Source organism: Puma concolor, chromosome A3, assembly GCF_028749965.1.
Source record: "Puma concolor isolate L17-30 chromosome A3, mPumCon1.1.hap2, whole genome shotgun sequence".
NCBI lineage: Eukaryota > Metazoa > Chordata > Mammalia > Carnivora > Felidae > Puma > Puma concolor.
Genome location: NC_141669.1, coordinates 140,385,916 through 140,413,472, shown reverse-complemented (window position 1 = coordinate 140,413,472; position 27,557 = coordinate 140,385,916). Strand labels below are relative to the sequence as shown.

The following is a 27,557-nucleotide window of genomic DNA, read 5'->3' as shown; positions in this document are numbered from 1 at the left end:
CCCACCCAACTCAGCCTGGACCCTCTGCAGGCTGCTCCTTCGGGGCCTTTTCCACCCCCACGTGCTCAAAGCATGCTTACCTGGCTCCTCACCCTGTAAGACTAGGAGGGGGGACAACACAGCAAAACCCACCCCCACGACCAGGCTCAGGTCCCTGCCTGGAGCCAGCCACTGGACCCTCTGCTTGGGTCTGGATGGGGCCTGATGTGGGAAGGAGGAACCTGCCCTTTGAAGCTGGTGGGGGGCCGGGACCCCCACCATCTTCAAGTTCCCCTGGGGGGGAGAGGCCGCCACAAAGGCTGTGACAGTGAGCCAGGCCAGGCACACAATGGGGCGGGCCGCTCAGGGGCCAGGGGCCGCTGCATGGAAATGAGGCCACAGCCCCTTCCCTGCCGCCCCCGCCCCCGCCCCCTTGCTCCCTCCTCCCTCCTCCCTGGCCAGCCCAGCCCCTCAAGGAGAGACAGACCAACGGAGGGCCCAGCAGCCCCAGAGCATCTCCACCCTGATCCTGGGATGATGGGTCCTCGGGCCAGAGAGCTGTGGAGCCGCTGGACTGCGGGCGCTTGCGAGGTTGCTGCGGGAGCCCAGGTACGTGCAGCACCTGGGCTGGGCCAAGCGGGGAGCTTTGGAGGCTAGTGCAGCCGTCCTAGGCAGCAGCCAGGGGAGGCTGGATGCCTGGCCAGTGGCGGGAACAGGCCTTTTGTTCCCCAGGCGCCCCTGCCGGACCTCCCTGAGGTTCCGGGCGGCTCTGTGGCCACCCAGCTAGGAAGTAAGAACCCCGGCCAGCTGCCTCCCCACCAGCCCCTGCCCCGGGACTAGGCTCCCCCCTCCATAGGGCTGGTCCTGGCTTTGGAGCGGCTCCCCACTGCCTCCCAGCAGCTCCCCACTGGCCTCATCTAGCATCTTGGTGTCAGTACGTCACGCCTGGGAGGCAGGGGTGAGGGTTTGTCCCCACTACTGTCCTCCAGAAAGCATTTAGGAGGCCTGGAGCAGGTCTCTGGGGTCTGGTCTCCCTGGAATTCTTCCAGGGCCCACAGAGCCCCACTCACCAGGCCTAAGCAGTTAGAGACCCTTAGCTGTGGGGCCCAGCACCCAGGATGCCATGCCCCGGCCCCTAGGCATGCAGGACATCCTTCCCTGTAAAGGCAAAATGCCTTGTAAGGGAAGGCACATTCCTTCTGGAACCTGGGAGCTAGAGGCAGGGACACCCTTGGCCTTGGGCCTCCCCCCTTAGGACCCTTGCCCCCAGCTGGTTGTCTCCTCAGCCAGGCAGGGTGAAGGACGGATGAGGCCAAACGGGCCACAGGTTGGGGGACCCTTTGTCCCTTGGTCTGTTCTGAGGCCGAGGCCGCCAGGCTCTGCATTGTTCCTGCCTCCTCCGCTGATGGCCTGGGGTGAAGCATGCCTGTGGCCGCCCTCCACCCCTTTGGGCGGCAGATGAGGAGGGACAGCTTCCCCCCCGGGTGGTCAATCCCACCTCTGGCCTCTGAGTGGGGAGCAGGGGTGCCTGGCCCTCGGGCAGCCCCCCACTGCCTCAGGCCCCCATCAAGGCCCCCTCTCCCATCACGAGGCAGCCACAGCTCCCGCCTGTACTGCACTTGCCCTGCTCTGTGGCCCCCCCACCCCCACCCCAGTGCTGCCCCCTACTCCCCGGGTGCCCTCCCCCCCGCCCCCACAGCGGCCCTGGAGCCTGAGCCGGCCCACACCTGCATCCTGGAAGGTTGGGGATCCCGAGAAATGGCTTGGTTTGGGAGCAGCAGGACCCTCCTTGGTTGGGCTGTCAGGTCTGCTCGTGGGAAGGGACAGGGTGGCTTCCTTTGTCCAGATCCGGGTCCCTGTCCCCCGTCCCTTGTCCCAGTGTCTTCCCTGTCCTGTAGCTCTTTCCCCTTCTGGCCTCTCCCGCCTGTGTTTGCTTCTCTCGCACCTAAGCTCTGCCCCCCCACCTTTCTGTCCTTCCTCGTCTCCCTGCCGCCCATTCCCTCCTTCCCTCTCCTGACCCTGGAACTCCCTCCGTCGCTCAGTGTGCAGCTCCCTTTCCCTCCCTCGTCTGCACCTTCATCCAGGGCCCGGCCGTCTGTTTCTCATGAGTGATTCTAGTGGGAAATCAGTGGCTTAGGGGAAGGGGCGGTTTCCTGCCTCTCTTCACGGGCACCCCCCACCCTGCAAATCAAGTGTCACAGGAAGTGTCCATGCCGGGAGACGTGTCTGGAATGTCCTTGCCCCAAAGAGATACCCTCCGTGTGTTCCTGGGACCCAGGCCTGCGGAGGGGAGTGGACATGAGGACAAGACCTGGTGCCAGGGGCTGAGCAGGGCTGTGGGCCCCAGGAAGGTCAACCCTCCTGTCTGAGCAGTGCGGACTCTGGGGAGGGGGCAGTTACGCGGGGTTCGGAGGGCTTCGTGCTGCAGGCAGGGGACAGACACCGAGCGGATGCCTCATGCCTGGTAACTCTGGGAGGCACAGGGGGCCGGTGGACAGGGGCCTGCCCAGTGGTGGGAGGCCTGGGCTGGGCCAGGTAAGTATGTCCCAAGATCCGGGCTGGGGGATTGCCCACCTCGGGCTGGGTGCATGGAGGACACTCGGTGCCTCTCACCTGCGTCATTCGGGGGCCTTCGACCCCACGTCTGTGGCGTCTGGTAAGGCCGTTGGCTTTCCTTGTGTCTGTCACGGTTTCCGCTTGCTTAGGGCCCAAGATAGTGGTTTTCCACGGGTGGAAGTGTGCAGCCCTTCGTGAGAAGAGAGGACGTGAGAGCGGGAGGCTAGGGGGAGGGCAGCGGGCATCTGTGGCCCCGGGTGGGAGGCCCTCGCAGTTCCTGCACAAAAGGCTTCAATCAAGCCTTGGGTTTCATGTCCTAATTTGTGACTGTTGAAGCGGGAGGTCTGTCTGGCGTGGGCACCTGACGGGGGCTGTGAGTGGCGCGGGCGGCCCCGAACCTGTTGCTGGAGGCGTCTTAGGCGGACGGGGGAGGGCACACCACGTGCTGCGCTAACTAGGCCCCCCTGGAAGTGTGCAGGGGCTGCGTGCCCTCTGTGTGCACAGAGGCAAGGAAAGCACAGGTCCCCGGACACGCACTGTGGCCACTGTGGACGTGGTCTTCACTGGGCCCCTCCTTGCTTTTGGCCTCCTGGCTCCCGGTACCTTCCTGGGAAAAGCATCTCAGATACCAACTCTAACAGACGTGTGAACGAGCCGTGAGCACCAGCTTTCCTGTGGCCCCTCCGGAGGGCTCTATCGAGCTGGCCTTGGCTGTGGGAGGCGGCAGGGCCCTCCCTGAGGGCGGAGGCCCAGTGAGCGAGTATCTACCCCGTGTGCTCCTGTCCGGGCCTCTCCTTGACAGACAGCAACGCTTGCTTCCAGGCGGCCTGCTCCCCGTGGTCCTCTGCCCTGGAGGGCAGCAGCCTCGATGCCATGAGTCCCAGGACACTGTCTGTCCCTGGCCTCCCTGCCCCTGCCCACACCTTTGTAAGGTGCCCCTTTGGAGCCTTGTCCACGTCACTCAACTCTGGGTGCTTCTGTCTCTGGCCAGTCTCCTTACCAACAGGGGCTGAATTAATGCAGCTTTGCCTGCCCCCCAAGGGCAGGGCCAGAGACCCCGGTGCTCCAAGGGCCTCCCAGACTTCCCTTCAGTGACTGAGGTGGGAGAGACTGATACTCAGCCGGCAGGGAAAGAAGGGGGGGGGCACTCCAAGCGGGAGGCCGCCAGGTAGGAGTGGGGGCAGAGTGGGACAGCTGTGGGACCCAGGGCGCTCCGGGTGCTGTTCCTGCAGGAGGGAAGCTGAGCGGGGCTGGCCCCGGGACACCGCAGGGAGGGAGCGCCGAGACGTCCCCCCCCCCCCGCCCGCCGCTTTGCTCCCCACCCTGCCCACAGCAATGACAGCGAAGTAGCACCGAGTCCTGAGAGCCGGGGCCCCACACCGCACCCATCTGTGAGGCAGGGAGGCGGGGGAGGGGGACGGGGGAGCCCGGCCCTGAGAGGTGGGGGCCCAGCTGCGCCACCCGGGGCTGCGCCTGGAAGGGAACCGAGCCGCCTCCCCGTTCCGTGCCTTCAGTCAGCCAGGTCCTCACGTGGGGGCTGAGAGCTGCGGCGGTCCCCTGGGGGCTGGGGGTGCAGCCGGACAGAAGCCGGTCTCTCTCGGGACCCTCCCCGGGAGGAAGAGCCCTCACCCTCTGTACAAGAGGCGAGGCAGCCAGAGCCCAGCGTGCCTGACGTGAGAAGGCAGGTGTGGGAAGGGGCCTCCTTCCTCAGCTGAAGAGCGGGACACCGGACAGTGCCCCCGGGTACTGGACCCTGGCGGGGGCGCGGTGACCCTGTGTCCCTGCCACTGTGGCCCTTCCTGTGGGCCGAGCGTCTGTGGTTTGGTTGAGTTCCTAGCTGGAGCATCAGGACCCTGCCTTGGCGTCTCTTCCCTCCTGTCCTGGCGAAGGGCTTCATTTGGGACCCGCCGTCCCACTGTGGGAGCCACCTCAGCATGGAGCCTCCCTGTTCCTTGGAGGTTCCAGGGTCCCCCGGGCGACAGTGCCGTGAAGGAGGGGGTGGACGTTCGCCGCAGTGCTGTGCCCGAGGCGCAGAGCCTCAGGGCCAGGGAAGCAGTGGTGGGGAGTGTCCCCCCCCTACCCCCCCCCCGCCGGCAGGTCTGACCCTGACAGGGACACGTGCATCACGCAGGACAGGACGGTGGGAAAGGGCCGGCATTCTCCCTCCCTGCAGGTGAGCAGAGGCGGGTCCTCCCGCAGTGACTCAGACACCTGTGGCTTCGCCTTAAGGAGGGTGGAGGCCCCCCTGGCCGGAGGCTTGCCTTCCGGACCCCGCCTCATTCAAGAGCTGACCTGGGACAGTCATTGTCTCTTGTCCTAAAGGTGAAGAGCTAAATGGCCACCCGGTCTGCCTCCTCCGACTCGGCCCCACGCCGGGGATGAGTTCTGCACCACTGCTTATGAGGCAGAGGAATTTGCAGGGCCCCTTGTCCCTGAAAATGGGTCGAGGTGGGGAGCGGGCTCGGGGGCAGGGCCTGCTGGACCGCCTGTCCTGGACCAGGCTCCGAGGGACCTCACCCCAGCTCTCAACCACACACCCTCTGCCTTCCTCCGGGGGGTGACTTGGGGCAGACACATGGGCAGAGACCCCGCCCCAGCCCATGACACCGGCAGAGTGGGCCATGCCACGCAGACAGGGCTCCCGGACCTCCACCAGGGACCCAGAACCCAGAAACTCTGCTTTCTGCCTCAGAGACCGACCTGGCTGGTCCTGCTGCGGGCCAAGGCCAATATCAGTGAAAATAATGGGCTCAGGCTACCGCCAGTGCCCAGAGAGTGAGGGCATCCTCAACCTGCTTTTTTGTCACTGCAAGACGTTTTCTTGTAAATCGTTCTTCAAAGTCAACGGATCTCACGACGTGATGGGTAAAGCTGTCGTGGGGGCTCCCATTGGAGGTGGCCTTGCTGCAAGGGGCTCCCCGCCCTCCCCTTCCCTGCATTTGAGTCTCCTCACCCTCCTGGGACCTTCCTGCAGGGCCCCGGCCCCTGGAATTTGGCTGTCACTCTTGGTGTCCAGACGCAGGCTGGGACGGGCCTCATGGCCCAAGAGCAGGTTCCGGAAGCAGACAGGCCTGGGCAAGGTCTACTTGGCCCCTGCTCACCAAGGGCTCCCACTCACACGAGCCTCAGTGTTCTCATGTGAGAGATGGGGACAGTAAGAGCCCTGCCTCCCGGGTCCTGTGAGAGAGTTTAGGGAGAATAAGTGTTTCATTTGTAAAAGTAACATTTTATTTATTTATTTATGTATTTATTTATTTATTTATTTGAGAGAGAGTGAGAGAGAGCAAGAGAGTGAGCACACGTGAGCCAGGGAGGGGCAGAGAGGAGAGAATCCCACGCAGGCTCTGAGCTGTCAGCAAGGAGCCTGACAAGGGACTCGAACTCATGAGCTGTGACATCATGACCTAAGCCAAATTCGAGAGTTGGACGCTCAGGAGACTGAGCCACCCAGGGGCCCCTCATTTGCAAAAGTAACATTTTGATGAAAATGCACACTTTTGAAGTAAGACCGTCCTGTGAAGCTTTGTTCAGAGCCCCACTTTCTCCCAGTTCGAAGGGTCCTGCTTTCCACCAGGACTGGGCAAGGAGAAGGGGCGTGTCCAAAAATGGGCCCGGGGGGGGGTGAGGGGGGGTCCTAGGGTCCGGACCACCAGAGGCCTGGCCACTGCGGGACAGTAGGACTCAGGGAGGGGCTGCCACGCTCGGGGCCCACCCCCCCACAGGGCCTCCACGGTCAGGCCGCCCCTGGGAACCCTGGCCGGACCTGACTCTCCCCGGATGGCAGGGGAGCCGGGGCCCCCAGAAGGGGCACCCAGCACGCCTGCCCTGCTCCGCCATGTGCGGGGCACGGGACATTCTGGCCAGGGGCTGACCGGGACCGGGGGCTCTCGCCCGCCTGACCACGTCCAGTCCTCTGTGGAAAAGACCCTCACAGTCGTGGGCACGCCCTTCATTGGACAGGGGCGGAAGCCCACCCGCGTGTAGCCAGCAAGTATGGGGAAGACCCCAGCCCAGGGCTCGTGGGAGGCTCCTTTCTGGCTTGTCCAAAGCCTCAGCCTCACAGCCCGTAGTCTGGGTGGTGGGAACTCAGGGGACCCTGGCCGGGGGCAGGCACCTGGGAAGAACCCCCAGGGCTGTAAGCCCCACCCCCATCTCTAGTGCGACAGTGTTCCTGCTTCTGGACCTCCGGGAGACCCTGCTCGCTCTGGGCCGCCGGCCTCGTCTCCAGGACAGGGAGGGGGCTTGGGACCCTCCAGGGCCCTCTACTGATTTCTAGCACCCCCACCTCAAGGCCTGGCTGGGCTCCAGGCCTCCTGCTCTGTCCTCTCTTCCGGCCTCGTCGCTGCCCCCCATCCCTCACCTGGATTCCGGAGCCCCCACCTGCCAGCAGTCCCCTCCACGGGGAAACACAGCCCTCTCCGTGAGCATCCACCGGCTGCCCCCAGGCCCTGCAGAACGGGCCCTGCCTCCCCATCTGCTCTCTCCCCATTGTCATCTGACCCTCTGCCTGGCCCCCACCCAGAGTAGCACCCCTCCCCCCCCCCGTCTCCCTCTGGCATTCATCTTGACCCCAAGGTTTGGTGGGACACCGGGGGTCTGCTTACCTGCTGGCACCTTCCTCATCCTCTATGTTGGGCCACTTTGAAGGTAAGTGCTCCTGCCCTGTGGTCCCAGATGTGAGGGTCCGATGCCCAGGGTTGAGGTGGGGGCAGCACCTGGGGAAAGGTGGAGGTGGAGGAAGCTGGTGGGGAGGGAGGGTGTGGGGCCATCACAGCCACTCCTGCCCGGACCCAGCTGGAGGCCCCAAGGGCTGGGGAGCTGGAGATGTGGTTTCCAGGGTCAGAGCAGGACGGCGGGGAGGGGAGAGGCAAGCGGGTCCCCAGCTGAGGTGTAGCCCAGGCGGGGCTCAGGTGGGCATTTGTGCAGGTCCCCTCCGGGCATAGTCAGACGGCCTTGTCTCCCGTCTGTCCCGGGCATAGTCAGATGGCCTGACGGCACAGAGTAAGGTCCTAGTGAGTCTCGCTGGCAGAGAAAGCAGGCTCGGACTGCAGTGGCCCTTCCGGGCCTGTGGCTGGTCAGGGGAGGTCAGGACTGACGGTCCTGAGACCCCCACAGAGATCATTCCCTCTGTCCTGGCAACAGGCAGGGTGGGCCTGTGGCCCCACTGCCCTTGAGCTGTTGCTCCTGAGCTGCTGCGGCCGGATTCCTGCCCACCTCTGGGCACCCTGCTCTGGTCTGGCGTGCGTAGGGGACTGGGTGAGATGAGGAGGGGCAGAAGCCCGGCTGGCTGTGGGTCACCCCTGTGCCTGGAGCCTGCCAGGTCCCTGCCCACCAGGCAGTGTGCAGGACTCTGGGCTCTGTAAACCTGGTGGGCTTAGGGGTGCATGGCATTCAGACCCAGGGCTCTGTGCACCCTACGAGCTCTGGGGCACAGCTTGTCCAGACCTGGGGAGAGCGCAGTTGAGCCAGGGTCTGGGGAAGGAGCAGCTGTGCTCCCCCCCCCCCCCCCCCCCCCCCCCCCCCCCCCCCCGTGCCCGTGTGGGTGGGGCCGGGAGGCTGTGTTTCCAGCAGATTCAGACTCTGGAGGGCACTGTGGCGGGATCAATCGAGGAGAGGCCGAATGTGCCCCGGGGACAGGTGGAGCGAGCCGCTCGCCCCGGCCGGTGCGCTCCTGTTTGTGGCGGGCCATGGTGGCAGCGACCTGTCACTGGACCGCAGCCGGCCAGGCCAGGGTGTCCGACTCGTCGCGGGGAGCCCGGCGTTTCCCACTTGGGTTAAGGAGCCTGAGGCCCGGGTGGAGGGAGTCACACCTGGACCTGGAGAGCCTTCCCACACCCCGTGTCTCCGCAGCCCTGAGCTCCGGGTGTCCTGAGACCCTCAGCCTGGCCCTCACCGCAAGGGTTGGTCAGGCAGCCAGGCCGTTCAGACGGACGGTCCCATTTTGCAGCTGCTGTCCAAGAACGACTAGCTACGGATGTTGTCATCCCCACTCGCCAAAAAAACACCGACTGAGCACCCACTGTGCCCCGGGCCCACAGCGTCATGGTGACAGAAGCATCTGGACCCCTCCCCTTAAGCTTGAGCCGGGGTGGGGGGGCAGGCCTGGCATCTGCTGTTGAGCACGGGCAAAGGGCTGGGCGGTAGACGGAGGGGTGGCGCAGCATTCCACAGAGGGCATGGGGAGGGGCCCAGAGACTTCGAGGGAGGTCAGCGCGGCCGCTGCCGAGACAGACAGCCCGGCCCCTGGCCCGTCCTCCAGCCTCCTGCACACCACGCCCCCGCCAGCCCCCTGGCCTGTCCGTCCTTCCTCTCGTGGTTGAAAGCTCCCTTAGCCACCTACAGATCTGGATTAAATGCCACACCATGGGGAGGGACCTAGATTCCCAAGTGGCCCCAGAGCACTCCCGAGGGGTGAACCTGGAGACCAGAGGGAAACGGAGGTTAGAGGGAACCAGGCAGAGAAACTCACCCTTCTCTGCCGTCTGCTCTGAGGTGCAGCTTTGACTTTACAGGGAGGGGATGTGGTCCTTGTCCTCTGGATGTCCAGCTGGGATGGACTCTTTGCAGTGTGCCCTCAGGTGGTGGCCCAGTAGTCACACACACATCCCACCTTATCCCCCACAGAGTTCCTTTGCATAGTTTATGTTCCCTGCCCTCGAGGTGCATGACCCTTGCCTCAGGCTCTGCTTTCTGGAGACCCGGCCTGAAACAGGAACTGGGGCTCCAGGAAGTGGCTGGCCTGACATTGGAGAGGCTGGCTAAGACTGTGGTCACTGCTCTGTCACTGCCCCAATCAGGGAGCAAGGAGCGAGGGATGGAGTGGACATGTCCTTTGGGAACCCCACCTCTGTGTTCTTGGCTCCTGGGTGGGAATTCAAGCCCGCCTGTGGCCCCAGGGGGCTGCCTGCAGGGTGGCTGGGACGTCCTGGGTCAGGGCTGGGACTGGCTAGATCAACGCCCTAGCACGGAGACCACTCCCAGGGCCAGGCGGGAAGTCAGTGGAGCCTGCCCTTAGGCCGCCCAGTGGTTAAAAGAGAAGGACGGATCCAGGAATACTTGAGCCACCAAGTGGTTAATTGGCCTTGCCTCAATCAGCCTGATGAATATTCATGAGGTGCGCTGTCCTCATCAGGCCGAGGTCTGCATCCGACGCCCTGCGTGCTGGCAATGCCTGCCTCGCCCCCTCTCCGTCCGTCCGGCTGACAGACGCCAGCCCGCACTCGGCTCCGATTGGCCCGGCTGCTCTCGAAGATGCCATAGCAACCCTGGCTGGTTGCCTAGTGATTTTTCCCTCTCTTCCTTTTTACCTAAGGCCCGAGCTAGTAATCCACAGACCGAGGGTGGAAATGTCTTTGTGCCATGGTGTGTGCGCGTGTCGCGTGTCTGCACACAGGTGTCCGTGTGTCTGGGTGTGCGTGCACGGGGGTGGGGGTGGGGGGACTGACAGGGGCGGAGCTCAGGGACCTAGGCTGTGCCACTGCTCCCCAGCTGCCTGGCTTCCCCAGCCTGCACCCACCCCTCGCTTGAGGACTGCGATGAGGGCACAGCTCGAGGCCCACGTGGGACGTCCTTTGATCCCAGCTGCAGCACCCACCAGCCGGGTCCCCAAACCCGAGTCCTCGGGAGCCACGAGGACTTGTCTTCATCCCTCGGGACGTCCCTCGGGAGGACTTGTCTTCAGTCCCTCCTAGCACCTCACTGGTAAAGTGATGGCGATGTCAGCGCCCAGGCCCTGTCCAGCGATGGCACCGGGCTTCTGGTGCTTGATGGGCCAGTCTGTCCGGTTCACACGCTGGGACGGATGGGATCTGACCTGTGCTGTGCGGGGTCCCACGTCTGGGGCCTGGCCAAGGGTCAACCCAGCTGTCCTGGACTTATCCCCCCCGGGAAGGGTTTCTAGTGGACACTGAGGGACCAGCCCCCTGGGAAGAAAGCCGTGGGAAGACCCTCTCTGACTGGTGTTGCCATTTATGTTTTTCTTTAGAAAAGATTTAAGGAGAGTTTCAAACCAAGGAGGTTGGCAGGACCTCTAGGTAAATCTGGAGTGCAGACCAGAGATTGGAGGGGCCCAGGCCTGCCCTGTGGCCCCCGGACAACGTGCCTGGGAGAGCACTCCTGGGAGCTGACGACAGCCTCTAGGGCACGGGGTCCTGTGCCCTGGCTGGACAGGCTAGGGGAGCGCAGAAGAGTCACCAGGGCCACCGGAGTGGGAGGCGTGCTCACACCCTGGAGAGTGTTAAACTTTCTTTATGTGCAGACATCAAAGAACTTAACTCTTCCAGTGGTATCAGGGTCAAGAAGTCCAGAGAATTGGGCCCAAAGTCGACCGCTCCCATTTAGTCAGGGTCGTGACAACAGAGTAGAGAAAACTACCTCCGTGCACACAGAAGCACTTCTGTCCGCTTTGCCCAGAGGGGGCGTCTCCGCCTGGACGTGCGTGTGGGGCAAACTCTGGCTCCCCTGGTCAACACAGCAAATGACCGTCTCTAGTGAGAGCTGCACAGCAGCGTAACCTCTGACTGATGGTCAGGGAAGGGGGTGAGACCTGGCTCCGTGGGGCCTGGGCGGCCTGATGGCCTGATGGCCGCCATTCTGGAGGTGGACTCCTGGCACACAGGTGGTGGCACAGAGCGACAGGGCCCCTTCCTGCCTGCTGATTGGACACAAGTCCAGGTTTGAGGGACGTGGAGATCTCTTGGGGCAACTCCTACTGGGTGCTGGGCCCTGGGAGTCCTCCTGAGCCTCCCTGTGGGCAGGGGCCACGCTCTGTCCCGTGGGGGGGTGGGGCGGTCAGGCAGGTCCCAGAGAAGCAGGACAGGCCCAGCTCTGTGCTCTGAGGGCACTTGCTCCAGGAGGGGGGAGCTGGGTTCCCTGCAAAGCCCAAAATGAGGCGCCTCGGCCGGCAGTGCCCAGAGCCTTGTCCGGAGCCTCAGGGGTTAGGGTTCTCCCGGGCTCCTGATTTGTGTCCAGACCTGGGAGGGGGTGGCTGAGTGGTGGGACAAGTGTGGGTGGAGCTGGTTTCTGCAGTGGTAGTGGGGGGGGGGGCGGATAGATTTGGAGAGGGGGGGACGTGAGCCAAGGCAAGGAGGAGAGACCTGGGCCAGGCGGGGTCGGTGAGCGGATCTGAAGGGACCTCAGGGGACTGGGATGGAAGGAACGGGGTGTGCGGAGACTGATGTGCTGGGGGGCTCAGGGCCCGCCCCCCACTGGTCACGGCGGCCCTTCCTCGCACCCCAGCGAACCTCCGGCAAGAGGATGTGCCGTGGAGCCGCACGGCATCACGGGCCAGCCGTGGCCCTGAGCCCACTTTGCAGGGGGACGTGCCCCAGGCTGGTTCTCCAGGCCTGAGCCCGGCATCGGGGGGCGTGGGGGAGGGAGTCCCACTTGGCAGACGGTGGGGCGGGGGCTCCCTGTGTGTGTGGAGCTGGGCAGACTCCTGGTGGAAGGCCCAGCAAGCAGGTGGACGCCCAGCTGGAGTGGCCCGCGGTGAGCACCTCGCCCCGCTCTCTTTCGGGAAGGCCACAGACAGGCTCGCTGTGCCAGGGGACCTGGGGCTTCTGGCAAGGCCTTGAGGGCACCCCGTCCGGTCCATGTGCCCCCGTACTCACACCTGCGGGGCTGCGGGCTCTGAGTGTGCAGGCGAGGCCCGGGTGTCTTCAGATCCGAACGTTGGCTGGGGTGTGTGTGCTATGACGTCACCTACCAGCAAGCCCAGCGTCGGGGGGCGGGGTGGGTATGGGAGTGTCAGGGCGGGGTGGGGTTCGCCTGCAGGGCTGGATGTGTGACTGCAGCCAATCCTCTGGGGTGTTTGGAGGTTAAAGAGCAAAGAGAGGGACGGGAGTGTCTGGCCCCCACCTTCCCCGGGACCTGACGCTCAGACCGGACCCTCAGGTTCAGGATTGTAGGGGGTGGGGATGGCCAGACACGTGGCCTGTTTGGTTCCCCACAGACCTCCGGGGACGGAGGGTGGCCCCAGGGCCAGGGTGGGCTTTCTGTGGTAACGGGGAGGGGCCCTGCCTCGGGTTGAGGCCCCCGCACATTTGGTTGCCGCGTCCAGGGTGCATGGACCCTGAGGTGGGCGGCCTTCTGGTGTCCTCCTGGGACCTCAGGGCCTCCGGATGGGCCTGGGGGAAGACCTCTCACAGCTGTGCCCACAGCCGGTCCCACGGGCCCTGCAGGCGCCTGCCCGCTGCCGGGCTCCCCCAGGCCGGAGGGCAGAGTGGGACTCCGCCTAGCACTGCTCTCACCCCCCCTCCCCCCCGGGAGGGGCATCTCCCTAAGGAGAAGCCTCGGCTGACCCCACCCCGGGCATCGGAATATTCAGGTGAAGGCCGAGGCCCACGTCCGGAGCTGGTGCAGGGAACACACCGGAGACTCGCTCACTCCCACCCTCCTGCCCCACAGCCAGAGGGCCCCCGGGTTCCGCCTGGGGACGCCCGTCCGGCTTCTGACCAGGGGGCGGAGCCCAGCTCTCGTGAGCACGTGGCCACCGTGTTGTGTGTCCCAGGCAAGGTGGCTGCACCCCAGGACTGAGTGAGCGCACCTGGGGCACTTGGGAGGGAGGGCAGGGCCTGCTCAGCCCGGAGGCAGACACACACACACACACACACACACACACACACACACACACACAGGTCCTGACTGGAGCCCCACCGAGGTGGAAAGGGGGCAACGGCTCACTGTTTGTAGTTTAGCACTTCCCTTGCTTGTGTGTGTGTGCCCGCGCGTGTGTGTGTGGACAGTTTTGCTGAGGTACAACACACACCCTACAGCTCACCCTTCAGCGTGTGCAATTAAACCATTTTCAGGCTATTTGCAGATTTGTGCGGCCATCACGACACCCACCACCTCGGGCGGAAACCTGGTGCCACAGCCCTCGCTCTGCCCCCCTCGGCCCGCGGCTCTCACAGCGTGGTGTTTTCCAGATTCATCCGTGCTGTGGCCGTGTCAGCGCTTCATCCCTGCTAATGGCTGAGCAGTATTCCAGCGTGCAAATACACCGCGTGTTAGACATTGGCGTTTGGCCATGATGAACAAAGCTGCTGTGGACGTTCGTGTACAAGTGTTCGTGTGGGCGTGTTTTCGTTTCTCTTGGACATACAGCTCCGAGTGGAGTTGCTGGGTCACAGGGTGAGTCTGTACTTAGTTTTTTGAGGAACTGAATCATTTTACATTCCCGTGAGCAGTTTAGGAGGGCTCATCTGGCTTTTTAACGTCACCTTTTTCTTATTCCCTGGAGACTAAAGCTATTCATTCACCCACCCACCCATCGATTCACCCATCCATCCGTCCGTCCACCCATCAACCCCCCATCCACACATCCATCCACACAGTCATCCATCCATCCATCCATCCCCCATGAGTTCCCCGAGTACCTGCTTAATCCCAAGCCTGGGTATATGATCTGTGGGATCCAGTGGGATCATGGCTCTCTGCCCTTCAAGTGCCAGGAGGCTCTTTAGGCTAGGAGGCACAGAGATGGGCATGAGCAGCCGCGTCCAGGGGTGGGTTCCTGCTTTTAAAAGAGGAATGTGTAGGACATCAGGGGTGGGCTTGCAGGTCCCAGACGCTACTTTACTTTGGTGGCCGCTGCTCTCTCCCACCGGGCTCTCCCCCTCCCACAAGCCCCACCAGGCCAGCCTATCCCAGATCACCCATAGGATTGAGGGCGCTGAGATTCTGCATTTCTGACAAGTCCCAAGAGGGTTGATGCCGCAAGGTATCAGGGAACAGGACCCGGCACGCTCCCATGCCTGTCATGGCATCTGCAGCACGGAGATGCCCCTCCCTTGATGAAGTCCTGTTGTTGGCACAGGTGGATGTTTCTTTAGTCAGATGAACCTCCCTGAGGGCAGACCCTCCCTCCCCCGCCATTCATCCTCCAGCTGCAAGCCTGGTGTCATTCCCGGGTGCTCTGTCACAGGCGTCACTGCTTGACCAGAGGTGACAGCAGCACAAGAGTCTGATGGGAGGAACTCTGTGGGGCTGTGGGAGGGCCCTGGAGCATTCCCAGCATGGGAGCTCCCCCATGGTCCTGTGAGCCCCTGAGGGGCCAGAAGCTCCCAGTTTCCCAGGCCAGGACCCAGGAGAGATCTGTGCTCCCGCCCAGAGGTCTTTCCCACGGGAAGGATGGCCCCAGCTTCTGGAGCACATCCCAGCCTTGGCTCTGATGAAGTGTGTGCCACCGTGGGCAGCTAGTGGCCAGCAGGGCGGAGAAGGGTGGACCCATTAAAGTAATCCCTGTTGTCCCCCTGTCGTGGGAGAATTGGCCCTCACTTAATACCTCCTGCTCCCCTGGGGCCATACCCAACGACCTCACCACAAATAGCACTATATGCGAATCAAATCAGAGGCTTTATCTTTGGAAATTAATCCAGCTCAGAGCGGGAGAGCGGGATTAACCAGGACATCCCTGTAGACAACGGTGCTCAAGGTCAGGGGAGCCAAGGGCTCTTCAGTGGAGCCTGATTTTCCCGTATTTCCTCGGCTGAAGCCAGGGGGACCCCGATAGCCTGCCCCAGCCCCTCTCCTCCTTGTGCAGGTGGGGTGGGTGGGAGGTAGGTGGGGGTCCTGGCTCTCGAGTCGATGAGCCCCTAGGCAGAGCTCTTTCCTGCCTCCTGTGGACAGGGGTCCCCGGTCCAGGAGACCTGGGGGTTGAGTCCGGTCAAGGGCCTTCCTTCCCTGCCCTAACAGAGACCCTGGGCAGGGAAGGGTTGGGGCAGGGCTTGGCTAACAGGTGGCCCTCCACCCTCCCTTCCTCTCTGGGTAGAACTGCCTCCCCTAGGGGCCCAGACGTTCCTCCCCCATTAGCAAACGCACTGGGACCCGGGGAGACCCCTGTGTGAAGAGGCCGGCCAGCCAGTCCTGGGTCTGAGGTCTGGAGCCCCCTCCCCACATTCCCATATTCCGCTGACCGGTGTCCCTGCCGACTGCTGCCTGGGTCCCCTTCCACTGGACCCCATGCTTTGGGGAGTGTCCGTCCTGCCTTGGCTGTCCCTGGGGGTGGGGACAGGACTGAAGAGGCCGGTTAGTGAGGGTCCTGCGGACGGAGACACTGGAAAATTGGGGCTGTTTTTCGTCTCTTATGTGAACATGGAGCGGCGTGTTTTGTCTTCCGCCATTTTCAGAAGAGCTTTTTTATTCTGTATGTGTGTTTTGGAAACGTCTTTCTGTCCTCGTTTAAAAGTAGAGGGCGGATCTTAGTGGGGAAGCTGCTGGCTGGAATGGAGCAGCCAGAAAATAGATGGGAGAGAGGAGGGGGAGGGGCAGAAGGAGGAAGGGGAGGGGCAGAAGGGGGAGGGGCAGAAGAGGAGGGGGAGGGGGCAGAAGAAGAGGGGGTGGGGCAGAAGGGGGAGGGGCAGAAGAGGAGGGGGAGGGGCAGAAGAGGAGGGGGAGGGGCAGAAGGGGGAGGGGCAGAAGAGGAGGGGGGCAGAAGGGGGAGGGGCAGAAGAGGAGGGGGAGGGGGCAGAAGAAGAGGGGGTGGGGCAGAAGGGGGAGGGGCAGAAGGGGGAAGGGGAGGGGCAGAAGGAAGGGTGGACAGAGGGGGAGGGGGCAGAAGGGGAGGGAGCAGAAGGGGGAGGGGGGAAGGGCAGAGGAAGAGGGGGAGGGGCAGAAGGGGGAGGAGGAGGGGCAGAAGAAGGAGGACAGAAGGAGGAGGGAGCAGAAGGAAAGGGAGGACAGCAAGGGGGGGACAGCTAGGGGACAGAGGGGAGGGTGGGCATGTCCCTGGATGTGCAGGGACACTGTCTCCTGTTTGTGAGTTTATGCTCCCAGGGAGTGGGGGGCTAGGAGGGTGGTCTGGCTCCCGGCCTTCGGCACCTGATGGCAATTCCTGTCACGGGAAGGATTTCAGACAGATTTCTCCAGAGTTGCAGCTTTTAATAGTGATTTTATAGATCTTCGAGGTATCTGTGTTCATTTTCTTTGATTGTGCTTTGATGGTAAATGCGGGCTGGGCAGGTGGCTGGGATCTGGGCCCCCCGCCCGCGTGCCTCAGCAAGCACCTCACCTTTAGACGGAGCCGCGGGCCTGGGTGGCTTTGGAGGGTCCAGCCCCACCCACGGCGCACGGCCCTTATCACTCTGTTCATTTGGAAAACAGGTCATGGAAAATTAAATTGCTTAAAATAGGTCACCAATTATAACTCTGTATTCTATTAAAACGAGAGGGCCTCTGGAACCTTCGGTAGTTTACTGTCGATGAAGTCAGAACGTGCAGTCAAGTCTCTGCCAGCTCTGTGTGTTGCCTCGTGATGGCCCTGCCTCTGCAGGACGACCCCAGCTTTCGTGCAGCCTCGTCCATAGTCTGAGAGTCGCTTTGTGATCAACGTCCCAGGAGGACAGGGGACAGCTGAGTTTGAAAAGACACATTTCTAAACATTATTAATAAAACGAGGCAAAGTTTTATTAAAATGGGTTATTGTCCTGACGCCCGTGTCCGCAGCAAGGACCGCCTCCCTGCGGCCTGGCGGGGCCCACGCCCTCGTGCTGGATGCATGCGGTGAGCTCATTTGCCAGCAGCTCTCTGAGAGGACACAAAGGCACAGAGAGGCTGAGGAGCTTGCCCATGGTCACACAGCCCGTGTGGCTCCACACCGTTCCCCACAAGAGAAGGGTCCTTCCCCCAAGACAGGCCCCGCTCAGCTCCCAGATGAGGCAGCTCGGGGGACTGGGGCCGCCTTGGCACCCTTGCAGGGGAGGAGCCCGCTCAGAAACCCACTTCTCTGGGATACAAGTCAAGGCCCTTCCAGCGGCCGCCTGGAAAAGCCCCGCACACACCAGTGGAACCAAGGCCTCCTCTGAGCAGGGCCCGGGCCCCGGGACAAGGCCAGCCGAGGGAGCCCAGCTGGAGGAGGATTTGGGGGCGGGGACAAGGCCCCAGGCTGTGGGTCACTTCTGCCACATCAGGGCGCGGGCAGCCTTACCTGGCCTTGCTCTGTGCCAGCCCCGCCCACAGGCGTCCCCTCCAGGTGGTGGAGGGGATTGGCAGGCACAGAGACGCCCACCGGGCCGCAGGCCCCCACAAAGGGCGGCCCAGACAGCGTGCGAAGAGCCGCCCGAAGCTCCAGGCGGCCAGGGTGGCCTGAGGTGTCTCTTGGAGGCCGTCTGGGGCAAGACCCGTCTGCCTTCTCTTGTCAGGGGCGAGGCACCCAGCCTGGAGCCAGATGGCGGCTCCTTTGGCACCTGCTGTATGACTGCAGGGGACTTCCTCAACCTCTCTGTGCCTCCCAGCTGCGTACTTCCTGCCGTGGCCACAGTTGTGGTTTTCCGGTTTTGCCACAGTTCAAGGCCCAAACATCCGGGTCACATGGAGTGCCGTGCTTGCTAATCTCTGTTGACTGCGGCCACTGCGCCCCCGTGCAAACTGAGGCTCCGTCTGTGTCTCAGGGGGTGCTCAGAGCACGGGCCCTGCAGCTCGAAACGCCCCCGGGACGCGTGCGGGCCCTTGTCTTCCCGTCCCAGTAACGAACATCTCCCCTGGACAAGGAATTTTACAACAAGACCCCGGCGAGCGGTGGCCTGGCCACGGAGCTGGGCGTGTCCCCCGTCCTCCATCGGGGCGCCCTCGGCTAACCTAATTGACCTCTGAAGGCCCGTCACTGGTGTCATTGCAAAAAGTCATCTTGTGCTTTATTCTGAACAAAAGGACGCTTTGCCGACTGGGCTATTTGCTGGCGGGATTGGACTGTTTTTATTGCAATTTACCTGCGTTGCTGCAGATCGAGTTAAAAGCACATTCTAAATATAAACGCTCCTTTGAGAACTGGTCCGTAGGTTGAGTCTCTGCGGTGACTTGCCGTGTGTTCTCACTGCGGGGTACACGATCTGGGACCCCGGTGTGGGGCTCATCCCAGTGGGCGGGGACCAAGCGCACCCAGGCCCTTCTGGGGCTTCGATCCCCGGGGGGCTGTGCCGGCCAAGCACGCTCGTTGCTCCTCTCCGTTCCTGCGAGGAGCACGGTCCCCAGGACGCCCAGGGGAGGGGTCCGAGGCCTTGGAAGCCCCCATAAAGAGCCGGCTTGGCTTTGAAAGCCTCTTTCAGGCTACGGTGCACCTGAGCGGCCCGGCGCAAGGCTCTGTGCCTGCTCTGTGCACCTGCTCCGTGTCCCCTAGCAGCTGGGCCCGAGGACGGCCCTGAGGCCTGGGGGGATGCTGGGGGGCAAAGCCGGGGCCACAGCTACAGCCGGGGTGAGCCATTTGCCGAGACCACAGCGACAGCAGCCCCCTGAGCCAGACCGTGGGGCAGGCACCGGGGTGTCCTGTCCTGGGCGCATCCCAGCCCAGCAAGACGGTGTTCTGTCCACCCCGTAGACGGTCCCATAGCACTTACCCCGAGTGTCAGGCCTCACAGTGGCAGCAACGGGGCCCTGGGAGCAGAGTTCGGACCCTGACATCCGGGCTCATCTGCGGCCCGGGCCAACGTAGGGGCCTCTGGGACCCCACTGAGCGGGAGATGCCTCAGCGCAGGGACAAGGGCACCAGAGGCTCCAACAAGTGGGGAAGGACTTGGAAAGCCGGGTCCCTGGCTGGGGGTTGTGCGGGGCCCCCCAGAGCACACGCGTGTCGGCACAGAGACCTGGGTTTAAGCAACCAAGCGAGCCAGCTCTGAATGTGACAGATAAAGCCCATTTCCAGGAAGGACACCCCTGTCACCCCCCCCAGCTCCCCGCCCCGACACAGATAGCTAAAGACACAACAGGACAAGCACTCGGGAGAACCCTGCGTACCTGAGGCCCGGGGCCGTCTGAGGAGTGAGGCAGGGCAGCTGGCTGGCCGCAGGCCTGGGGACGGCCGGGCAGGGGTCTGCGGACACCCCAGAGGAGACGTCAGAGGGGCTGCAAGCCTCTCTGAAAGGATGTACCCACCAGGGTCATGGTGGGATCCCTTTAAGCTGCCAGGCCTCGTAGCGGAACAGAATCGGACCCCGGGGCAGTGACGTGCTTGCTCGCAGGGGTACAGCGGGGGTCCAGGTGCCCGGCCGCCTCCCCCAGCAGGCGTGGGTGGTCGAGCTGGCTCAGGGTTTGCAAATCCAGACTCCTGGAAGGTTCCAACTACTGCCCCGAGGAATGGAGTCCTCCCCTCTACCCCGCCACCCCGCCCTCCCAGCCCCCCTGCCCTTCCCACTCCCACTTGCTCTCCTGCCCGGCTGCGCTGTAGCCGAGCCCCACGGGTGTTTGGTGTGGACTCCAGGACAGCTGGCTTGGGCACGGAGAGCTGCCCGGCCTAGGCCTTGGAGAGGATGCCTCAGGGCACGAAGCTGGCAGAGGTCACCATTGGCCCAGGCTGACCGGGTGGGGGCTCGATCGGACCAGCGTGTGAGGGGCAGAGCCTGTGGGAATGGTGAGTGGGTGCAGGCCCCCCTCCACCTGTGCTGGGCTGGGAGGCACCCACAAAGTACAGCAGGGAGGGGTGGCCTTGACCACCCCGACTTCTGCTGTGAGAATAGCCTGGCCCCGGGGAACAGACAGGGCTCCGTGGGCTCCGTGGGGAGAGGAGACGTGTCCCACAGCCCGGCCCCCCCCCCCCGCCCTCTGGGTGCAGCCAGCCAGCCCTCTGTCTCCCGCCCCCCACCCCGGGCCCCTGGCACCCCTCCCCCAGGCCCGGGGAGCACGGGTGCAGAGGGTGTAGACCTCCAGCTGGCCCTGCACGAACCTGGCTGATGCCCAGGGTCCAGTCTCAGTGCCGGGACGGTTTCCACGTTTTGCTGGGACAGTTTCCACATTCTGATCTCACGAAGCCGCCAGAGCATCCGTGACCTGGGTGGGGGTGGGGGGCGGCGCAGGCAGAGGGACCCGTGGGGGCTGGCTTTACACATAGCGTTTGTTTCCCTGGGCGGCCGTGACAAACTGGGTGGCTTAGAACAGCAGAAATGTATTCTTTCACAGTCTGGAGGCCAGCAGTGCAAGTGAGGGCGTGGGCGGCGCCTCCAAAGGGAGGAGGCTTTATGCCGCGGGGGGTAGGGGGCGGTGGTGATGGTGGTGGCGGGAGGGCTGCCCGTGGGCACAAACGTCCGCGGCACTGGCCACATCGCTCCCATCTGTGCCTGGCTCTCCCATGGCGTCCACGCCTCTGCATGTGTTTTGGGAGCGCCCCTCCTTACAAGGACACCAGTCACTGGTTAGGGGCGCCCTGCAAGGTGACCTCATCTGTACTGATTACACCTGCAAGGTCCCTCTTTCCAAATAAGGTCGTGTCCCAGGCACCAGGGTTGGGACGTGAAGTACTTTCTGGGGGCTCCATTGAGCCCTTGCATCCGAGCCCCTCCCCAGCTCTGTCCCAACTGGGAGGGGCCCCAGTGCTCACTCCACCCTCCTGTCACAAACACAGGGTGCACAAGACTGGCCAGGGTGTCCTCAGAGGCCCAGGCTTACGCCTAATTCAGTCTGGCCCGTCCGCTCCACGCCTGTCTGGATGGAATCTTCTCCGGGCGCAGCCAGTTCCTTGAGAACGCCGACTTACCTGGACAGACAGAGCTCAGATGACAGACGCGGGAGTGACCACACCGGAGCCCAGCATGGACCTGACCGTAGGTCCTCATGGGGCTGGAAATCTGAGGGGCCTCAAATCAGTTCTGTGCTGACTCTAGATGACGCCCAGGGCTGAGATGGGAAGTGAGCTATTCTGGCAACTTCCAAGTCTCCAGAGGGGCTGCCAGGGAAACGCACAGATGAAAGATTCCCAGCAGGTGCTTGGGATCAGACAGACCAGGTTTCTCTTACGCCAAGCAGAATATTAGTGCGGGGGCCGCAAACACGCTGGGCCGTGAGATCCCGGAAACACCTGGACACGGGCCATCCTGTCCTGAGACGTGGCCGGAGGCAGCTCTGGCCGTGGCTCTGGGAGCGTGGCCTCTGGAGGCTGGCTGCTTCAGGGTGCCTTGCCTCTTGCCTTGCCACCCCTGTGACCTCAATGCCATGATTTAATCTTGCCCCATCTCCCCGGCTGACACGTGGGCCCAGTGGCCCATCTGTGTGAGCTGGACGATGGTCAGCTGAGGCCGTGTCTGTGTGGCATTTTGCTCAGGGTCTGGCACATAGGAGGCGCCCCGTTAACATTGGCCCCTCTTCCATCAGATAGACCAGAATTTCTTATAGTGGTCTCAGGAGCACCTGTGTCAGAACCACAGTGGCAGGCGGGGGCTTAGGGAAGTGCAGCAGCCTCTGGGCTGGCCCTCTGTGTCCAGCCATTAAGAGATGGCTGATCTGGGCTTGCCTCGTGTCGCTCCCACTGAAACCAAGGATGGATCGTGGGAGAGGGGGCACACGAGGTGAGGGCCAGGTTTGCCCCGGCTCCTGCTGGGTCGAGACATGGAGGGGGACGGCCCAAACAGATGGCAGAACTCATGCCGAGCTGGGACGCATTTATCACTTCCAGGGTGGGTACCAGAAGGAGAACACCTGTGCAAGAGGGGGCAGAGGGATCCTTGGGGGGCCCTCGTGGTCCTTGCTGAGGGCTGGGCCACCTGTGCCCAGAGTGAGACCACAGGGTCTGGCAGAGTAGGGCTCTGGGCTGCAGGCTGAGCAGAGGGGCCGGAGATATCTGCTTCTGCCAGTCACAGCGGGGGTGACATTGCCGAACACCTCCAGCCTCCGACCGAGGCCCCAAAACGGCGGTGCCCCACACTGAGGGCACAGTGCTCTAGGATGAAGGACAGACCTGAGGAAGACCAGCCCTAAGGAAGGAGGAGAAAACTAAGGTCAGCAGGCCTGGCAGCCCGCACTACTGATGGATAGACACACGTGCTCCAGCCTTCCAGCGGAATACGGTCCGGCCATAAAACAGATGAGGCACTGACAGGTTCTAGCACACATGAACCTTGCACGTTTCCGTGCCTCCAGAACAGCCACGTCCATGGAGCTGGAAAGTAGGTCAGGGGGTGCCAGGGGCTGGGGGAGGGGGTTCAGGGGACCAGCAGAAGCGGGAAGGGGAGATAAGCATGTTCTTTTTTTTTTTTTAATGTTTATTATTTTTTGAGACAGTGAGAGATAGAGTGTGAGCGGGGGGGGGGGGGCGGGCAGAGAGAGAGGGAGACACAGAATCCGAAGCAGGCTCCAGGCTCTGAGCTGTCCGCACAGAGCCCGATGCGGGGCTCGAACCCACGAGCCGTGAGATCATGACCTGACTCAAAGTCAGACACTCAACCGACTGAGCCACCCAGGCGCCCCGAGATGAACACGTTCTTAAATTGATTGTGGTGGTGCTTACACAGCTCTAGGACGGTCCTACCAGCCATAATTATACACTTCAGATGAGCAAACTGTGTGGCGTGTGACATATCTCAATGAAGCTGTTAAAAATTGTATATGTGTTAAAGATCAAAGAAAGGGAGGGGCGCCTGGGTGGCGCAGTCGGTTAAGCGTCCGACTTCAGCCAGGTCACGATCTCGAGGTCCGTGAGTTCCAGCCCCGCGTCAGGCTCTGGGCTGATGGCTCAGAGCCTGGAGCCTGTTTCCGATTCTGTGTCTCCCTCTCTCTCTGCCCCTCCCCCGTTCATGCTCTGTCTCTCTCTGTCCCAAAAATAAATAAACGTTGAAAAAAAAAAAAAAAGATCAAAGAAAGGGGAAGGTATAGTCAACAGAAGCAGGAGTTGAGATGATCTAGATGTTGGAATTAGCAGACAAGGGCTTTGAAATGGCTGTTACGAATATTTTCCAGGACGTAACCGACAGCATGGACGTAATGAATGAACAGATGGGGACCCGGAGCAGAAGCATGCAAGCTTGAGCTCGTTTGCGGAGGGGCCAGCAGCAGACTGGGACTGCAGAAGCAAAGGCCAGCCAGCCTGAGGACAGCCCGACTGAAATTGTCCTGTTGGGAGAACACAGAGCAAGCAGGGCCGGCCCGAGTGACCAGGGAGACCAGTGCATGTTCAGTGCTGATATACAGACTGATGTGTCAGGCAATCCAATAAGTATGTCATTGTAACCCCAAAAAGAGAAGAGATTAATAATGCATAAAAATATTTGAAGAAGTAATGCTGAAATATTTCCCAGTGTGGTTAAAAATATCAACCTGTGCGTATGAGAAATGGGGCAAATACAAAGAAAAGCAGATTTAGGCTCACATAGTTGTTGCTACGAGGTGGGGACAGACGGAAAAGTCTTAAAAGCAGTCAGAGAAAAAGGACACACACAGACACGGGGAGACAATAGCTGGTTCTCATTTTAAAGGTTTCTATTTTTAAGTAATCTCTGCACCAACGTGGGGCTGGAACTCATGACCATGAGATCTAGAGTTACACGCTTCACCGGCTGAGCCGGCTGGGTGCCCCGCTGACTCTCATTTTAAATAGAGGATTCCTGAAGATAATGGAACAACATCTTCAAAGTGCTTAGTTAAAAACAAACAAACAAAAAAAAACCCAAACAAACAAACAAACAACCCTGTTAATTAGAGATTCTATATCCAGTGAAAATTATCCTTCAAAAATGAGGGTGGAGCTGGGCTGCCTGGGGGGCTCAGTCAGTTAAGCGTCCTGCTTTGGCTCAGGTCAGGATCTTGCAGTTTGTGAGTTCGAGCCCCGCGTCGGGCTCTGTGTCGACAGCTCAGAGCCTGGAGCCGGCTTCGGATTCTGTGTCTCCCTCTCTCTTTGCCCCTCCCATGTTTATGCTCTGTCTCTCAATAATAAATAAACGTTAAAAAAATTAAAAATAAAATAAAATAAATTTTAAAAATAAGTCAATAGAGACATAATGAAATACTAAAAACCATTTGATTTACCCTAAAGAAGATGGGAATGGAAGAATATAGGGTCAAAAGACACATAGAACAAAGGAAAACAAGTAACAAGATGGTGGACTTAAACCTAACCATAGCACAATCACATTAAATGTAAATGGACCAAACACTCCAGTTTTTTTTTTTTTTTAATTTTTTTTTTCCAACGTTTTTATTTATTTTTGGGACAGAGAGAGACAGAGCATGAACGGGGGAGGGGCAGAGAGAGAGGGAGACACAGAATCGGAAACAGGCTCCAGGCTCTGAGCCATCAGCCCAGAGCCCGACGCGGGGCTCGAACTCACAGACCGCGAGATCGTGACCTGGCTGAAGTCGGACACTCAACCGACTGCGCTACCCAGGCGCCCCTTTTTTTTTTTTTTTTTTCCCAACGTTTTTATTTATTTTTGGGACAGAGAGAGACAGAGCATGAACGGGGGAGGGGCAGAGAGAGAGGGAGACACAGAATCGGAAACAGGCTCCAGGCTCTGAGCCATCCAAACACTCCAGTTTAGACACAGACATTGTCAAACTGAGTCAGAAAAGCAGGACCCAACTACATGCTGTCTAGAGAGAGGCCCTTGAAGTACAGACACCCAGGGAGGGAGAGGCTCGCAGACAGCACGCGTACGAAAGCCATTGTGGCCACACTGACGTCAAGCAAGGAGTGTTACCAGAGATAAGAGGTCTATTTCATGATGAAAAAGGCTGGTTTCACCAGAAAGACATAAATCACAAGCATGCAGCACCCAATAACAGAACTTCAAACACGTGAAGCAAAGTCAACATCACGGAGGATCAGTAAAGATCACGGAAGATCAACAAACCTGCGGTCTTAGCCAGAGTTTTTAATGCTCTTCTCTGAGTCTGGGAGAGAACAAATACGCAAAGAGGGGGTAATGGTACTCAGGGTATGAACAACACCACTGGCCAACTCGACACGACATCCGACAACTAGAAGATGCACATTTTATAGTAATTCTCGATACATTTCAAAAGACTGCAATCTTTAAGAGTATGTTCTAGGGGTGCCTGGGTGGCTCAGTCGCTTAAGCGTCCAACTTCAGCTCAGGTCATGATCTTGTGGTTTGTGAGTTCGAGCCCTGCACTGGGCTCTGTGCTGACAGCTCGGAGCCTGGAGCCTGCTTCGGATTCGGTGTCTCCCTCTCTGTCTGCCCCTCCCCTGCTCATGCTCTGTCTCTCTCTGTCTCTCAAAAATAAATAAATGTTAAAAAAAATTTTTTTAAAGGAGTATGTTCTATTATTACAATAGAATTTCATTAGAGAGCTATATGATGTTCAGAAAAGCCCAAATATTTGGAAATTAAGCAGTAAATTTATGAATCTCCCACGGGACCAAGAAATCATAAGGAAACCAGGAAATGTTTGTAGCGAAATGAAACAAAGATACAGCATGTCAGAAGTTGTGGGGTACAGCTGGAATGGTGCGTAGAGGAAAGCTTTAAGTGCTTGGAGCAGAAAAGCAGAAAGACATGGTCTAAAATCAATTATTTTCAGTTTCCACCTAAGAATATAGAAAAATAAGAACAAGTTAAATTCCAAATGAGTAGAAGGAAGAGAATAATAGTGATGAGAATAGACATCAATAAAACAGAAGACAGGCAAAACGATAGAGAAAATCAGCAAAGCCAGAGGCTGGGTCTTTGAAAAGGTTAGTAAAATTGATAATCACCCAGCAAGAGTGATTAAGAAAACCCCCCACAGATTTTCAGCTTCAGGAATAATACTGTAGACATTAAAGGAATAGGTGTTATGAGCACTTTATAGCAGTCCCTTAGGTGACACAGATAAAATCGGAAAATCCCTTGAAAAACACAGCTGCACAAAACTGACACAAGAAGAAATGGAAAAATGTGTACAGCCCTGCGTCTATGACAGGAAATGAATTCAGAATTTTAAAAATCTTACCATAGGGGCGCCTGGGTGGCTCAGTCGGTGAAGCGTCCGACTTCGGCTCAGGTCACGATCTCACGGTCCGTGAGTTCGAGCCCCGCGTCGGGCTCTGTGCTGACGGCTCAGAGCCTGGAGCCTGTTTCCGATTCTGTGTCTCCCTCTCTCTCTGACCCTCCCCCGTTCATGCTCTGTCTCTCTCTGTCTCAAAAATAAATAAACGTTAAAAAAAAAAAATTAAAAAAAAATCTTACCACAAAGAGGGTGCAAATTGTTTTGTGAGGCCTGCTAGGGGTTTTCCGGTGAACGCGCAACAGCTAGCTCTGGGGGCGTGCCGGGGCCTGATGGGTAGTGTCTGTGACCTACGTACCGTGCCGAGGCTGGCTTTAAGTCACCGACGGTCACATTGGGAAGAGACGCGCTGCACGGCGGCCCTTGTGAGCCAGTCGGGTGAGGCCTGCGTGACCCTGACACCTGAACCTGGCAAAGGTATTCTATGTAAGCAAAATGACAGGCCAAATATTTGTTATGAGTGGGGAGACACAAAATTCCTTAACAAAATGCTAACAAGCCACATCCGGCCATATAATGAGGGGAGAGCGGATCATGTCCAAGCATTATTTATCCCTGAAATGCAAAGTTAGGTCGATATTCTAAAACAAATCAATGTATTTTACCAGCTTACCAGAATGGCAGGGAAATATCTACGATCATCTAAATACAGACAAAAAACTCACAAAAGTTGACACCCACTCGTGGTGAAATCTCTCGCAGACTAGGGGTAGAGGGAGCTCCGTCGGGAAGCTAAGGGGCATCCACAGAAGCCTGGGGCATCCACAGAAGCCTGCCGCCCCAGCGGGCTCAAGGCGTCCCTTCCTGAAGCCCTGGACAAAAGCTTGGGTTGTGGCAGGCACGGCTGCCTGGAGGTAGCAACCGAAAGTCTTCCTCTTCCAGGGAGCAAGTTCCTCTTCCAGGGAGCGAGTTCTCATGAGATCCCCAGCACGGCCCACCCCGGCCTGGGCTCCGCCCTCACCTGCCTCCAGGTCAGGCACCCGTCTCCCCAAGTGGGCAGTTCTCTGCTTCCAGGGGCGAGTCTGGCCGGGTGGTCGAGCTCTGCTGTGCGCAGACAGGCTTCCCGGTGCAGGGCTGGGGGGTGGGGGTGGGGGTCCCTGGGGGCCGGCGGGGGTGGCGATGGCCCCCCACCGAGTCCCAGCCTGGCACACCGTGGGCTCTCAGAAGATACCAGCGTGAGTGATCTGGCGAATGGAGTCGCTGCTGGAGGGTCAGAGTGACCGGGACCGGGTGGACCTTCTGAAAAGTTCTGCCGGGGGCGGCGGCGCAGCCGGCGCGACCCCGGAGGGGGCGAGCGGGCGGGGGAGGAGTCGGTGGGCGGGGCC

At 60.5% G+C, this 27,557-nt stretch overlaps 2 long non-coding RNA genes across 2 annotated transcripts; one reads left to right on the top strand and one right to left on the bottom strand.

Annotated features, from left to right (window-relative positions):
- On the top strand, nucleotides 1-23,515 carry LOC147582879 (uncharacterized). The gene is made up of 3 exons (XR_015249597.1): nucleotides 1-588; nucleotides 13,355-13,665; nucleotides 23,188-23,515. It is a non-coding gene; the product is annotated as an uncharacterized LOC147582879 (long non-coding RNA).
- Nucleotides 23,516-25,082: 1,567 nt separating this feature from the next.
- Nucleotides 25,083-27,113, bottom strand: LOC147582878 (uncharacterized). The gene is made up of 2 exons (XR_015248807.1): nucleotides 26,179-27,113; nucleotides 25,083-25,774 (listed from the first exon to the last, which is right to left on the bottom strand). It is a non-coding gene; the product is annotated as an uncharacterized LOC147582878 (long non-coding RNA).
- Between the last annotated feature and the right edge of the window lie 444 nt (nucleotides 27,114-27,557).